The following is a 14,233-nucleotide window of genomic DNA, read 5'->3' on the forward strand; positions in this document are numbered from 1 at the left end:
TATAGGCTGAACTGGATGGACAAATGGCTTTTTTCGGCCTTACTAACTATGTTACTATGTTACTATATGTTACAATACTAAAACGAATGCAGTCACCTTTGCCCATTGCAACATGGTGGACCATACTAACCACTACAGGGCATAGACCAAGTTGTAGCCCCTCTCTGCAGCAGCAACTTACGACTCAAAGCAATGTGCTGCGGTGAGCACCCACTGGTTGGAGATCAGGGACCCTCCGCAGATGTGGTAACCTTTGTACCGCAGGCTGATCTGCCACGGCCATGCTCCTTCAGTAGCAGCTGTGCCACCAACTATCCGATCGTTGATCAGTGGATTTCCGCACACTGGTTGGGTGGCAGTGGTGATAGCGGTGGTGGAATTGGAAATCACAGGAGAGGTGCAGACTGGAAAACAGAAAGGAAAACAGTATATCAATATTGGGGCAAGAGGGGCATTGTTACTAAATGTTCACACGCATGGGTGTTATTAATATATAGAGGTACAGAGGAGGCACGATTACTATGTGCGGGCACAATGGGGGAATTGTTACAATATAGAGGCACAATGGGGCCATTATTACTACAGTATTCAGAATCACAGAGGGGGTACTGTTACTATGCGGAAGCACAATGGGTGGACCACTACTATATGGAGGTCCAAAGAAAGCACTATTGCTATAGAAAGGCATAAAAGGGATATTCATACCATACAGGCACTGTGGGGTCAAAATTGTTATGTAGGGTGTAAGGTTGCACTTACCATGTGTATTGGGGGACACTCGCTTGGCACGGGATTCAGGCACACGGGCACGGTTTTTGAACACAAAACAGTCCATGTGGTTTGTTATGGAGTCATAAGCCACAGAAATATGCACAGCAAGCACACAGTCTCTACATCATAGAATACGGCTTTGAAACACTGTCACTAAACACGCCGAACCACTGTGTCCAGTTATCGTGGGTGACCGCCCGCCATACAGTTCAATAATGCCCATGGAGCACAACAGGCGCCATCATACGACATTACGGTTGCAGCAACTAAACACGCTGGTCCTCTCCTGACCAGTTTCCGTGGGTTACCACACAGTTCATATCACCAACAGTCTGTACAGGTACCTGACGGGAGCTCCTGCTCCACCTGCTGACTCCTTGTCAGTCCTCTCTTCCGGGAAAGCTGCCTCACGGGAATCACCAACTTGCCTTTGCGGCATATCTTAGTCAGTCCAGACCCACCGAAGGATATTAGCTTCCACTTGGGATCCGGTCCTACTCCCAGGACCTCCCAACACCAGCATGTGGCCTGTCCGGGTGCTATTCAGGACTCCGTCCAACACCCCAGGCCACCAGGTCTGAAGCCCCATCATGTGCTCTTCAGGAAGCCTCCTCCCAGGTCTTCCAACACAGGCTTCAAACAGGAAACTCACAGCGACCATACACGGCACAGGTGACCCACACCCTGGTCACATCATATACCTCTAACCACTCCCCTGGGTGGGAGTGTGGGTGTGTGTGGCTAGTTTGTCCCGCCCATCTCACATAACTAGCCCTGCCAACCTCCCATGACTATTATACAACACTATACTTGTAGGACTACAGGTCCCAGGACACCACATCGCTTCAGGCTGGCAGCGCAGAGTCTCCTCCTCTGCGACACACATATCGGCCATTCACCACAATGCCGGACTTTGTCACATCATCACATCCATGCATGCAACTGCCATGCACTCTGACAGCCTCAATACGCCTCCGTGCGTATACTGGGGAGACCATGCAGCGCCCCCTACCTGTTACAGGGGTCACTGCAACACAAGGGTCACAGAGAGAGGCACAAAAGGGGCATTATTACTATAGAGAAGCACAGAGGGGGCACTATTACTATGTGTAAACACAAAGGGGGCATTATTACTGTGTTAAGTGGAAAAATACATCCTATTATTTTGTGGGGCACAGGGTAGGGGCATTATGCCTGTATAGGGCACTATAGATGGTTATAGCAGTATTTTGTTTGTGTAGAATGGAGCAATGTGAAGAAAGTACTGAAGAAGTGATCTTCTAGCGAGATTGAAAAGTCGTCATGGAGGTCTGGGCTGAATGGAGAAGAAAAATAAAAATGAGCGACTCCATCGAGAGCCAACATAACCAGTCACTGGGTGTCTATCCCCTACAGGGCGGCTGTGTGTCACTGAGATCTACCACTGTGATCACTGTATGATGCTAATATGGGTCTTTATACACCGGGATTTGATAAAGATGTTGTCAGGGGCAAACATATCGACGACATTTCCTTTAGTCATGACCATCAGTCAGGGACGGCCATATTAGCAACTGAGACCCCCATCTGGGCAAGTTGTGGGATGGGGGCAGCATGGGACTGGGTGGTTAAAATGGCGAGGTTGAACTTCATTTCCAGTAAGGCCCTGTTTATGCCACTGGGTAAGGAAGTAATCGGACTCAATTGTTTTCTGGAGATGAAAGCTTCAGATATTTGCCCCAAGGGATGTTTTGTGATGCACACAACAGAATGTTCTTCTGAAGATCTAAGAGGTGACCATAAGTGTTATGAGGCGGCGTCCTTTATTCGTGGTGGGCAGAATCGGACCGGTGAAAAGCTTTATGGTTCTCCAGTTCTTGTTACTGGGCATTTTCAGAAGTTTAGAGGGGCTACTCGGAATTTGTTATGGGGAGGAAGAAAAGCTCAGGAGAAAGATGAGGAGCTTATCGCATCTACAGGAATGTTCTCCTTTATCGGACAATATTACTTTTTAAGGCATTTTGTAATTTCTTTTCATGGTATAAATTTGGACTTTTTTGGAAAAAGTTCTATCTATAAAAAGTTCTCGGTCCAGATATCAGTAAATCGTTCAGGCTTCCTCCATAATAGAAGTTCTAAAAGGTATGAGGATAAAATATTAACTTTGTGGGAGCAAGAAGGGAAGGTTGTTCTGGAGAGGTCACACAGTGAAATATCCCCGAGAATCACTGGTAAAGTATCATAGAGACACTGGGAACGCTGGTCGGGGCGTGGGGCAGGATAATCTGGGATTGTGGATGTCTACATCCAGAAATGTGACAGAAGACGCCAGAGACACTGGTGATTGAGGTCTCCATGGTGGGATTGTCCTTGTTGGTGGGATGAGGATTGGGTTCAAACATCTCAGAAAATGAAGAACTTGGCTTATCTCAGCTTCTCTCGATTATCAAGATGTGACAATAATTACATACAATCAGTTTCTATGAATATAGTGATTTTGCCCAAAGAGTTAGGACTCCGCCACTTCATAGGGAAGGATCGGGTAATTGTAGAGGGACTTACCGGACAGCAGCAGGAGGCAGGCGGCAACACGGGCGCGGATCATGGTGGTTTTGTCTGGTTGCTTTGTAAGTTGTTCTTCTAAAATGTTCTTTGTCTCTTATAAGGACAGACTGCAGCGTAACCAAAACATCAGGGCTCGTAATCTGGCTCAACCTGCTCCGATCATGGAGAGAAATGTGACTCTACACAAGACGTAATGTCCACAGCCACAGAAAATTATCACATGCTTCAAATCTCAAAATAGAGCAACAATCATGAAATGGAGGCTTAATGACGTATAGAGCATTACATTACAGATCCTGAGTTACCTCCTGTATTATACCCCAGAGCTGCGCTCACTATTCTGCTGGTGCAGTCACTGTGTACATACATTACATTACTGATCCTGAGTTACATCCTGTATTATACCCCAGAGCTGCACTCACTATTCTGCTGGTGCAGTCACTGTGTACACACATTACATTACTGATCCTGAGTTACATCCTGTATTATACTCCAGAGCTGCACTCACTATTCTGCTGGTGCAGTCACTGTGTATATACATTACATTACTGATCCTGAGTTACATCCTGTATTATACTGCAGAGCTGCACTCACTATTCTGCTGGTGCAGTCACTGTGTACATACATTACATTACTGATCCTGAGTTACATCCTGTATTATACCACAGAGCTGCACTCACTATTCTGCTGGTGCAGTCACTGTGTACATACATTACATTTCTGATCCTGAGTTACATCCTGTATTATACCCCAGAGCTGCACTCACTATTCTGCTGGTGCAGTCACTGTGTACATACATTACATTACTGATCCTGAGTTACATCCTGTATTATACCCCAGAGCTGCACTCACTATTCTGCTGGTGCAGTCACTGTGTACATACATTACATTACTGATCCTGAGTTACATCCTGTATTATACCCCAGAGCTGCACTCACTATTCTGCTGGTGCAGTCACTGTGTACATACATTACTGATCCTGAGTTACATCCTGTATTATACTCCAGAGCTGCACTCACTATTCTGCTGGTGCAGTCACTGTGTACATACATTACATTACTGATCCTGAGTTACATCCTGTATTATACTCCAGAGCTGCACTCACTATTCTGCTGGTGCAGTCACTGTGTACATACATTACATTACTGATCCTGAGTTACATCCTGTATTATACTGCAGAGCTGCACTCACTATTCTGCTGGTGCAGTCACTGTGTACATACATTACATTACTGATCCTGAGTTACATCCTGTATTATACTCCAGAGCTGCACTCACTATTCTGCTGGTGCAGTCACTGTGTACATACATTACATTACTGATCCTGAGTTACATCCTGTATTATACCCCAGAGCTGCACTCACTATTCTGCTGGTGCAGTCACTGTGTACATACATTACATTACTGATCCTGAGTTACATCCTGTATTATACCCCAGAGCTGCACTCACTATTCTGCTGGTGCAGTCACTGTGTACATACATTACATTACTGATCCTGAGTTACATCCTGTATTATACCCCAGAGCTGCACTCACTATTCTGCTGGTGCAGTCACTGTGTACACACATTACATTACTGATCCTGAGTTACATCCTGTATTATACTCCAGAGCTGCACTCACTATTCTGCTGGTGCAGTCACTGTGTATATACATTACATTACTGATCCTGAGTTACATCCTGTATTATACTGCAGAGCTGCACTCACTATTCTGCTGGTGCAGTCACTGTGTACATACATTACATTACTGATCCTGAGTTACATCCTGTATTATACCCCAGAGCTGCACTCACTATTCTGCTGGTGCAGTCACTGTGTACATACATTACATTTCTGATCCTGAGTTACATCCTGTATTATACCCCAGAGCTGCACTCACTATTCTGCTGGTGCAGTCACTGTGTACATACATTACATTACTGATCCTGAGTTACATCCTGTATTATACCCCAGAGCTGCACTCACTATTCTGCTGGTGCAGTCACTGTGTACATACATTACATTACTGATCCTGAGTTACATCCTGTATTATACCCCAGAGCTGCACTCACTATTCTGCTGGTGCAGTCACTGTGTACATACATTACTGATCCTGAGTTACATCCTGTATTATACTCCAGAGCTGCACTCACTATTCTGCTGGTGCAGTCACTGTGTACATACATTACATTACTGATCCTGAGTTACATCCTGTATTATACTCCAGAGCTGCACTCACTATTCTGCTGGTGCAGTCACTGTGTACATACATTACATTACTGATCCTGAGTTACATCCTGTATTATACTGCAGAGCTGCACTCACTATTCTGCTGGTGCAGTCACTGTGTACATACATTACATTACTGATCCTGAGTTACATCCTGTATTATACTCCAGAGCTGCACTCACTATTCTGCTGGTGCAGTCACTGTGTACATACATTACATTACTGATCCTGAGTTACATCCTGTATTATACCCCAGAGCTGCACTCACTATTCTGCTGGTGCAGTCACTGTGTACATACATTACATTACTGATCCTGAGTTACATCCTGTATTATACTGCAGAGCTGCACTCACTATTCTGCTGGTGCAGTCACTGTGTACATACATTACTGATCCTGAGTTACCTCCTGTATTATACTCCAGAGCTGCACTCACTATTCTGCTGGTGCAGTCACTGTGTACATACATTACATTACTGATCCTGAGTTACAGCCTGTATTATACCCCAGAGCTGCATTCACTATTCTGCTGGTGCTGTCACTGTGTACATACATTACTGATCCTGAGTTACATCCTGTATTATACTCCAGAGCTGCACTCACTATTCTGCTGGTGCAGTCACTGTGTACATACATTACATTACTGATCCTGAGTTACATCCTGTATTATACCCCAGAGCTGCACTCACTATTCTGCTGGTGCAGTCACTGTGTACATACATTACATTACTGATCCTGAGTTACATCCTGTATTATACCCCAGAGCTGCACTCACTATTCTGCTGGTGCAGTCACTGTGTACATACATTACATTACTGATCCTGAGTTACATCCTGTATTATACTGCAGAGCTGCACTCACTATTCTGCTGGTGGAGTCACTGTGTACATACATTACTGATCCTGAGTTACATCCTGTATTATACCCCAGAGCTGCGCTCACTATTCTGCTGGTGCAGTCACTGTGTACATACATTACATTACTGATACTGAGTTACATCCTGTATTATACTCCAGAGCTGCACTCACTATTCTGCTGGTGCAGTCACTGTGTACATACATTACATTACTGATACTGAGTTACATCCTGTATTATACCCCAGAGCTGCACTCACTATTCTGCTGGTGCTGTCACTGTGTACATACATTACATTACTGATCCTGAGTTACATCCTGTATTATACTCCAGAGCTGCACTCACTATTCTGCTGGTGCAGTCACTGTGTACATACATTACATTACTGATCCTGAGTTACATCCTGTATTATACTCCAGAGCTGCACTCACTATTCTGCTGGTGCAGTCACTGTGTACATACATTACATTACTGATCCTGAGTTACCTCCTGTATTATACCCCAGAGCTGCACTCAGTATTCTGCTGGTGCAGTCACTGTGTACATACATTACATTACTGATCCTGAGTTACCTCCTGTATTATACTCCAGAGCTGCACTCACTATTCTGCTGGTGCAGTCACTGTGTACATACATTACATTACTGATCCTGAGTTACATCCTGTATTATACTCCAGAGCTGCACTCACTATTCTGCTGGTGCAGTCACTGTGTACATACATTACATTACTGATCCTGAGTTACATCCTGTATTATACTCCAGAGCTGCACTCACTATTCTGCTGGTGCAGTCACTGTGTATATACATTACATTACTGATCCTGAGTTACATCCTGTATTATACTCCAGAGCTGCACTCACTATTCTGCTGGTGCAGTCACTGTGTACATACATTACATTACTGATCCTGAGTTACATCCTGTATTATACCCCATAGCTGCACTCACTATTCTGCTGGTGCAGTCACTGTGTACATACATTACATTACTGATCCTGAGTTACCTCCTGTATTATACTCCAGAGCTGCACTCACTATTCTGCTGGTGCAGTCACTGTGTACATACATTACATTACTGATCCTGAGTTACATCCTGTATTATACTCCAGAGCTGCACTCACTATTCTGCTGGTGCAGTCACTGTGTACATACATTACATTACTGATCCTGAGTTACATCCTGTATTATACCCCAGAGCTGCACTCACTATTCTGCTGGTGCAGTCACTGTGTACATACATTACATTACTGATCCTGAGTTACATCCTGTATTATACTGCAGAGCTGCACTCACTATTCTGCTGGTGCAGTCACTGTGTACATACATTACTGATCCTGAGTTACCTCCTGTATTATACTCCAGAGCTGCACTCACTATTCTGCTGGTGCAGTCACTGTGTACATACATTACATTACTGATCCTGAGTTACAGCCTGTATTATACCCCAGAGCTGCATTCACTATTCTGCTGGTGCTGTCACTGTGTACATACATTACTGATCCTGAGTTACATCCTGTATTATACTCCAGAGCTGCACTCACTATTCTGCTGGTGCAGTCACTGTGTACATACATTACATTACTGATCCTGAGTTACATCCTGTATTATACCCCAGAGCTGCACTCACTATTCTGCTGGTGCAGTCACTGTGTACATACATTACATTACTGATCCTGAGTTACATCCTGTATTATACCCCAGAGCTGCACTCACTATTCTGCTGGTGCAGTCACTGTGTACATACATTACATTACTGATCCTGAGTTACATCCTGTATTATACTGCAGAGCTGCACTCACTATTCTGCTGGTGGAGTCACTGTGTACATACATTACTGATCCTGAGTTACATCCTGTATTATACCCCAGAGCTGCGCTCACTATTCTGCTGGTGCAGTCACTGTGTACATACATTACATTACTGATACTGAGTTACATCCTGTATTATACTCCAGAGCTGCACTCACTATTCTGCTGGTGCAGTCACTGTGTACATACATTACATTACTGATACTGAGTTACATCCTGTATTATACCCCAGAGCTGCACTCACTATTCTGCTGGTGCTGTCACTGTGTACATACATTACATTACTGATCCTGAGTTACATCCTGTATTATACCCCATAGCTGCACTCACTATTCTGCTGGTGCAGTCACTGTGTACATACATTACATTACTGATCCTGAGTTACCTCCTGTATTATACTCCAGAGCTGCACTCACTATTCTGCTGGTGCAGTCACTGTGTACATACATTACATTACTGATCCTGAGTTACATCCTGTATTATACTCCAGAGCTGCACTCACTATTCTGCTGGTGCAGTCACTGTGTACATACATTACATTACTGATCCTGAGTTACATCCTGTATTATACCCCAGAGCTGCACTCACTATTCTGCTGGTGCAGTCACTGTGTACATACATTACATTACTGATCCTGAGTTACATCCTGTATTATACTGCAGAGCTGCACTCACTATTCTGCTGGTGCAGTCACTGTGTACATACATTACTGATCCTGAGTTACCTCCTGTATTATACTCCAGAGCTGCACTCACTATTCTGCTGGTGCAGTCACTGTGTACATACATTACATTACTGATCCTGAGTTACATCCTGTATTATACTGCAGAGCTGCACTCACTATTCTGCTGGTGCAGTCACTGTGTACATATATTACATTACTGATCCTGAGTTACCTCCTGTATTATACTCCAGAGCTGCACTCATTATTCTGCTGGTGCAGTCACTGTGTACATACATTACATTACTGATCCTGAGTTACATCCTGTATTATACCCCATAGCTGCACTCACTATTCTGCTGGTGCAGTCACTGTGTACATATATTACATTACTGATCCTGAGTTACCTCCTGTATTATACTCCAGAGCTGCACTCATTATTCTGCTGGTGCAGTCACTGTGTACATACATTACATTACTGATCCTGAGTTACATCCTGTATTATACCCCAGAGCTGCACTCACTATTCTGCTGGTGCAGTCACTGTGTACATACATTACATTACTGATCCTGAATTACCTCCTGTATTATACTCCAGAGCTGCACTCATTATTCTGCTGGTGCAGTCACTGTGTACATACATTACATTACTGATCCTGAGTTACATCCTGTATTATACTGCAGAGCTGCACTCACTATTCTGCTGGTGCAGTCACTGTGTACATATATTACATTACTGATCCTGAGTTACCTCCTGTATTATACTCCAGAGCTGCACTCATTATTCTGCTGGTGCAGTCACTGTGTACATACATTACATTACTGATCCTGAGTTACATCCTGTATTATACCCCATAGCTGCACTCACTATTCTGCTGGTGCAGTCACTGTGTACATATATTACATTACTGATCCTGAGTTACCTCCTGTATTATACTCCAGAGCTGCACTCATTATTCTGCTGGTGCAGTCACTGTGTACATACATTACATTACTGATCCTGAGTTACATCCTGTATTATACCCCAGAGCTGCACTCACTATTCTGCTGGTGCAGTCACTGTGTACATACATTACATTACTGATCCTGAATTACCTCCTGTATTATACTCCAGAGCTGCACTCATTATTCTGCTGGTGCAGTCACTGTGTACATACATTACATTACTGATCCTGAGTTACATCCTGTATTATACCCCAGAGCTGCACTCACTATTCTGCTGGTGCAGTCACTGTGTACATACATTACATTACTGATCCTGAGTTACCTCCTGTATTATACCCCAGAGCTGCACTCACTATTCTGCTGGTGCAGTCACTGTGTACATACATTACATTACTGATCCTGAGTTACCTCCTGTATTATACTCCAGAGCTGCACTCACTATTCTGCTGGTGCAGTCACTGTGTACATATATTACATTACTGATCCTGAGTTACCTCCTGTATTATACTCCAGAGCTGCACTCATTATTCTGCTGGTGCAGTCACTGTGTACATACATTACATTACTGATCCTGAGTTACATCCTGTATTATACCCCAGAGCTGCACTCACTATTCTGCTGGTGCAGTCACTGTGTACATACATTACATTACTGATCCTGAGTTACCTCCTGTATTATACTCCAGAGCTGCACTCACTATTCTGCTGGTGCAGTCACTGTGTACATACATTACATTACTGATACTGAGTTACATCCTGTATTATACCCCAGAGCTGCACTCACTATTCTGCATATATAACAGCCATGTAGTATATAACACCACCCACGTAGTATATAACACAGCCCACGTAGTATATAGCAATGTGGGCACCATATCCCTGTTAAAAAAAGAATTAAAATCAAAAATAGTTATATACTCACCTTCCGGCGGCCCCCGGATCCAGCCCAGGCATTTAGCGATGCTCCTCGTGACGCTCCGTTTCCAAGAATTCATTGCAGCAATAGCATGTGATGATGTAGCGGTCCTGCGAGACCGTTACGTCATCATCTCGCCAGACCACTACGTCATCTCCGGTCTTTGCCGCAATTGATTCTTGGGACCGGAGCGTCGCGAGGAGCGGGAAAGGCGCCGGAAGGTGAGAATATAATGATTTTTTATTTTTTTTTATTATTTTTAACATTATATCTTTTTACTATTGATGCTGCATAGGCATAGACGGAAGTGACCCTTAGACGATTATATAGATAGATTCTCCATGCTATGGGAAAATTATCATAAAACTAGAAGATTATCACAGAAAAGGAGGATAACCACAGGATAGGTGGGTGCACATGGGAAAGTGGATGAGTTTAGGAACGGAGACTGACCATAGGACAGGAAAATGGCAATTGGTCAGAAGATCATCAAAGGAAAGACGTATGACATCATCAGCAGGAAGATGTAGATGGGATATGAGGATGACCATTGGATAGGAGGATGAGTTTGGAATAGGAGGATGATCATCAGATATGAGGAGGAGTATGGGGTAGGGTGATGACCATTGGATAGGAGGAATAGTATGGGATAGGAGGATGACCATTGGATAAGAGGAGGAGTATGGGATGGAAGGATAACCATTGGATAGGAGGAATAGTATGGGATAGGATGATGACCATTGGATAAGAGGAGGAGTATGGGATAGGAAGAAGACCACTGGATAGGAGGAATAGTATGGGATAGGAGGAAGACCATTGGATAGGAGGAGTATGGGATAGGAGGATGACCATTGGATAAGAGGAGGAGTTTGGGATGGGAGGATAACCATTGGATAGGAGGTTGAGTATGGGATAGGAGGATGACCATTGGATAAGAGGAGGAGTATGGGATGGGAGGATAACCATTGGATAGGAGGATGAGTATGGGATGGGAGGATGGGATGGGAGGATAACCATTGGATAGGAGGATGAGTATGGGATGGGAGGATGACCATTGGATAAGAGGAGGAGTATGGGATAGGAGGATGACCATTGGATAGGAGGAGGAGTATGGGATGGGAGGAGTCGTTTAGCATAAGAGGAGGTTGGCATAGTAGGATGACAATTGGATAGGAAGATGACTATTGCATAGGAGGAGGAGTATGGGATAGAAGGATGACCATCAGATAAGAGGAGGAGTATGGGTAGGAGGATGGCCATCAGATAGGAGGAGGAGTATGGGATAGGAGGATGACCATTGGATAAGAGGAGGAGTATGGGATGGGAGGATAACCATTGGATATGAGTTTGAGTATGGGATAGGAGGATGACCATTGGATAAGAAGAGGAGTATGGGATGGGAGGATAACCATTGGATAGGACGATGAGTATTGGATGGGAGGATGAGCATTGGATAAGAGGAGGAGTATGGGATAGGAGGATGACCATTGGATAGGAGGAGTATGGGATGGGAGGAGTCGTTTAGTATAAGAGGAGGTTGGCATAGTAGGATGACAATTGGATAGGAAGATGACTATTGCATAGGAGGAGGAGGAGTATGGGATAGAAGGATGACCATCAGATAAGAGGAGGAGTATGGGTAGGAGGATGGCCATAAGATAGGAGGAGGAGTATGGGATAGGAGGATAACCGTTGGATAGGAGGAGTAGGATGAGATAGGAGGATAACCGTTGGATAGGAGGAGTAGGATGGGACAGGAGGATGACCATCAGATAAAAGGAGGAGTAAGGGGTAGGCGGATGATTATGGGACAGGACAGTGGCACTGAAACAGGAGGCTGTCAATAGGAAATGAGAATGAGCATGAGACAGAAAGATCGCAATACGTCAGGAGGATGAGCGTCATTATTTAGATGTTCTGTGTGTCATTCTATTAAGCATAGAAAAATGAGAAATTCTGCAGAATGTAATACTCATGTGTTCCACCTATTTTCATGGGCTGCGGAGATTTTACTTATTTGTGCTGCATAAACCAAAGACCATTGAGCAGGAAAAGTGCGCTTCTTACAGAGGTGAAGGCTAGACATCTTAGGAATATATCTCACATCTCAGGATGACGCATTCGGAAGTGTTAATGAGGGGTATGTAGCATCTTGTAATTTCAGAAGTAGTCATGTGTCCTCCGAGATATTTCTGGGCTTCCTTGTGTGACTGAGCCAATAACAAGCTTTCTTAGATTGCAGGTCCAGATGTTCATAGCTTGTGATATATGGGATTTATGGCTATATTGTGTCTATTGGTGAAGGTCTACCGGTGGAGGGTGCACTGTTGGACAGTCAACTGTTGGACGGTCTATTGGTGAAGGTCTACCGGTGGAGGGTGTACTGATGGAGGGTGTACTGGTAGAGGGATTATTGGTGGAGGGTCTACTGGTAGAAGGTCTACTGGTGGATGAAGAACTGGAGGAGGGTCTACTGGTGGAAGGACTACTGATGGAGGGTCTACCGGTGGAGGGTCTACCCCAGGGATGAACTACTGGTGGAGCGACTACTGGTGGAAGGTCTATTGGTGGAGTGACTACTGGTTGAGAATCTACCAGAGGAAGGACTACTTTAGCTCTTTTCTCTTATTTTTCTTAGAATTCGAGGACTGGTGTATTTTTTCCCTTTATTATCATTTTCACAGTGACTCCCTTGACTACGGACGACTGCTGTGAGAAGCCATGCTCCTCATTGTTCTGACATTAAATGGGATTTTGACAATACTTTTTTCTCGTCAATGCCGGAAACAAGTTTTAATTTGCATACTATTTCTAAAAATAGCAAAAATTGTTTCGTCGCCTTGGGATATTTATCAAATGATGACGACACAGCAAAAAGGCAATGGTATTTACTAGCCAAGGTCACAAGGAAAATGCACAAACAGGAGGCAGCAGTCCCCTAATATAGGAGGTAACACAGGTTGTAAAATACTGATGAAACAACCACTCTCGGCCTACCAACACATGGAGGGGGTGATTGCCTAGTGGTAGAATTGCACGCAGATGAAGCTTGCTATAGGGCGCAAGTCACACACATGTAACACAGTGCCTAGCCAACAGCCTATTACACACCCCTACTATTCAATAAGGTGGGCTGTCCGGCACCCTATCAGTACATCACAGAGGTCAAAGCCCCTAGTTTACAAGGTCACCATTGTTGGGTCTGACTGCACCCTGTAAAGATAAAAAATGCAAAAAATATATATAATAATATTAGGAGGTATTGGGTAATATTTTAGCCAAAGAGAGTGATCTTTTCATCAGTATTTTGCACGTGTTGCCTCCTTCAGGGGTCTGCTACCTCCTGTTTGTGCATTTTCCTCGTGACCTTGGCTGGTTGATACCATTAATGCCTTTTTGCTGCTTCTATAACTGAATTATTTGGGGAATTTTTATAGTTCCTTTTATCGCTTTGGCCGTGCTGTCAGTGATGGGGACCAGAGGCCGACTCTGAAAATATTGTTATATTTAACACTGTCTTAGTAACTTC

At 44.1% G+C, this 14,233-nt stretch overlaps 1 pseudogene; it reads right to left on the minus strand.

Annotated features, from left to right (window-relative positions):
• LOC138646218 (uncharacterized) overlaps positions 1–3,519 on the minus strand; it is a 40,948-nt pseudogene extending 37,429 nt beyond the window's left edge.
• Positions 3,520–14,233: the final 10,714 nt, after the last annotated feature.

The sequence above is a fragment of the Ranitomeya imitator genome, chromosome 7 (genome assembly GCF_032444005.1).
Source record: "Ranitomeya imitator isolate aRanImi1 chromosome 7, aRanImi1.pri, whole genome shotgun sequence".
Taxonomy (NCBI): Eukaryota; Metazoa; Chordata; class Amphibia; order Anura; family Dendrobatidae; genus Ranitomeya; species Ranitomeya imitator.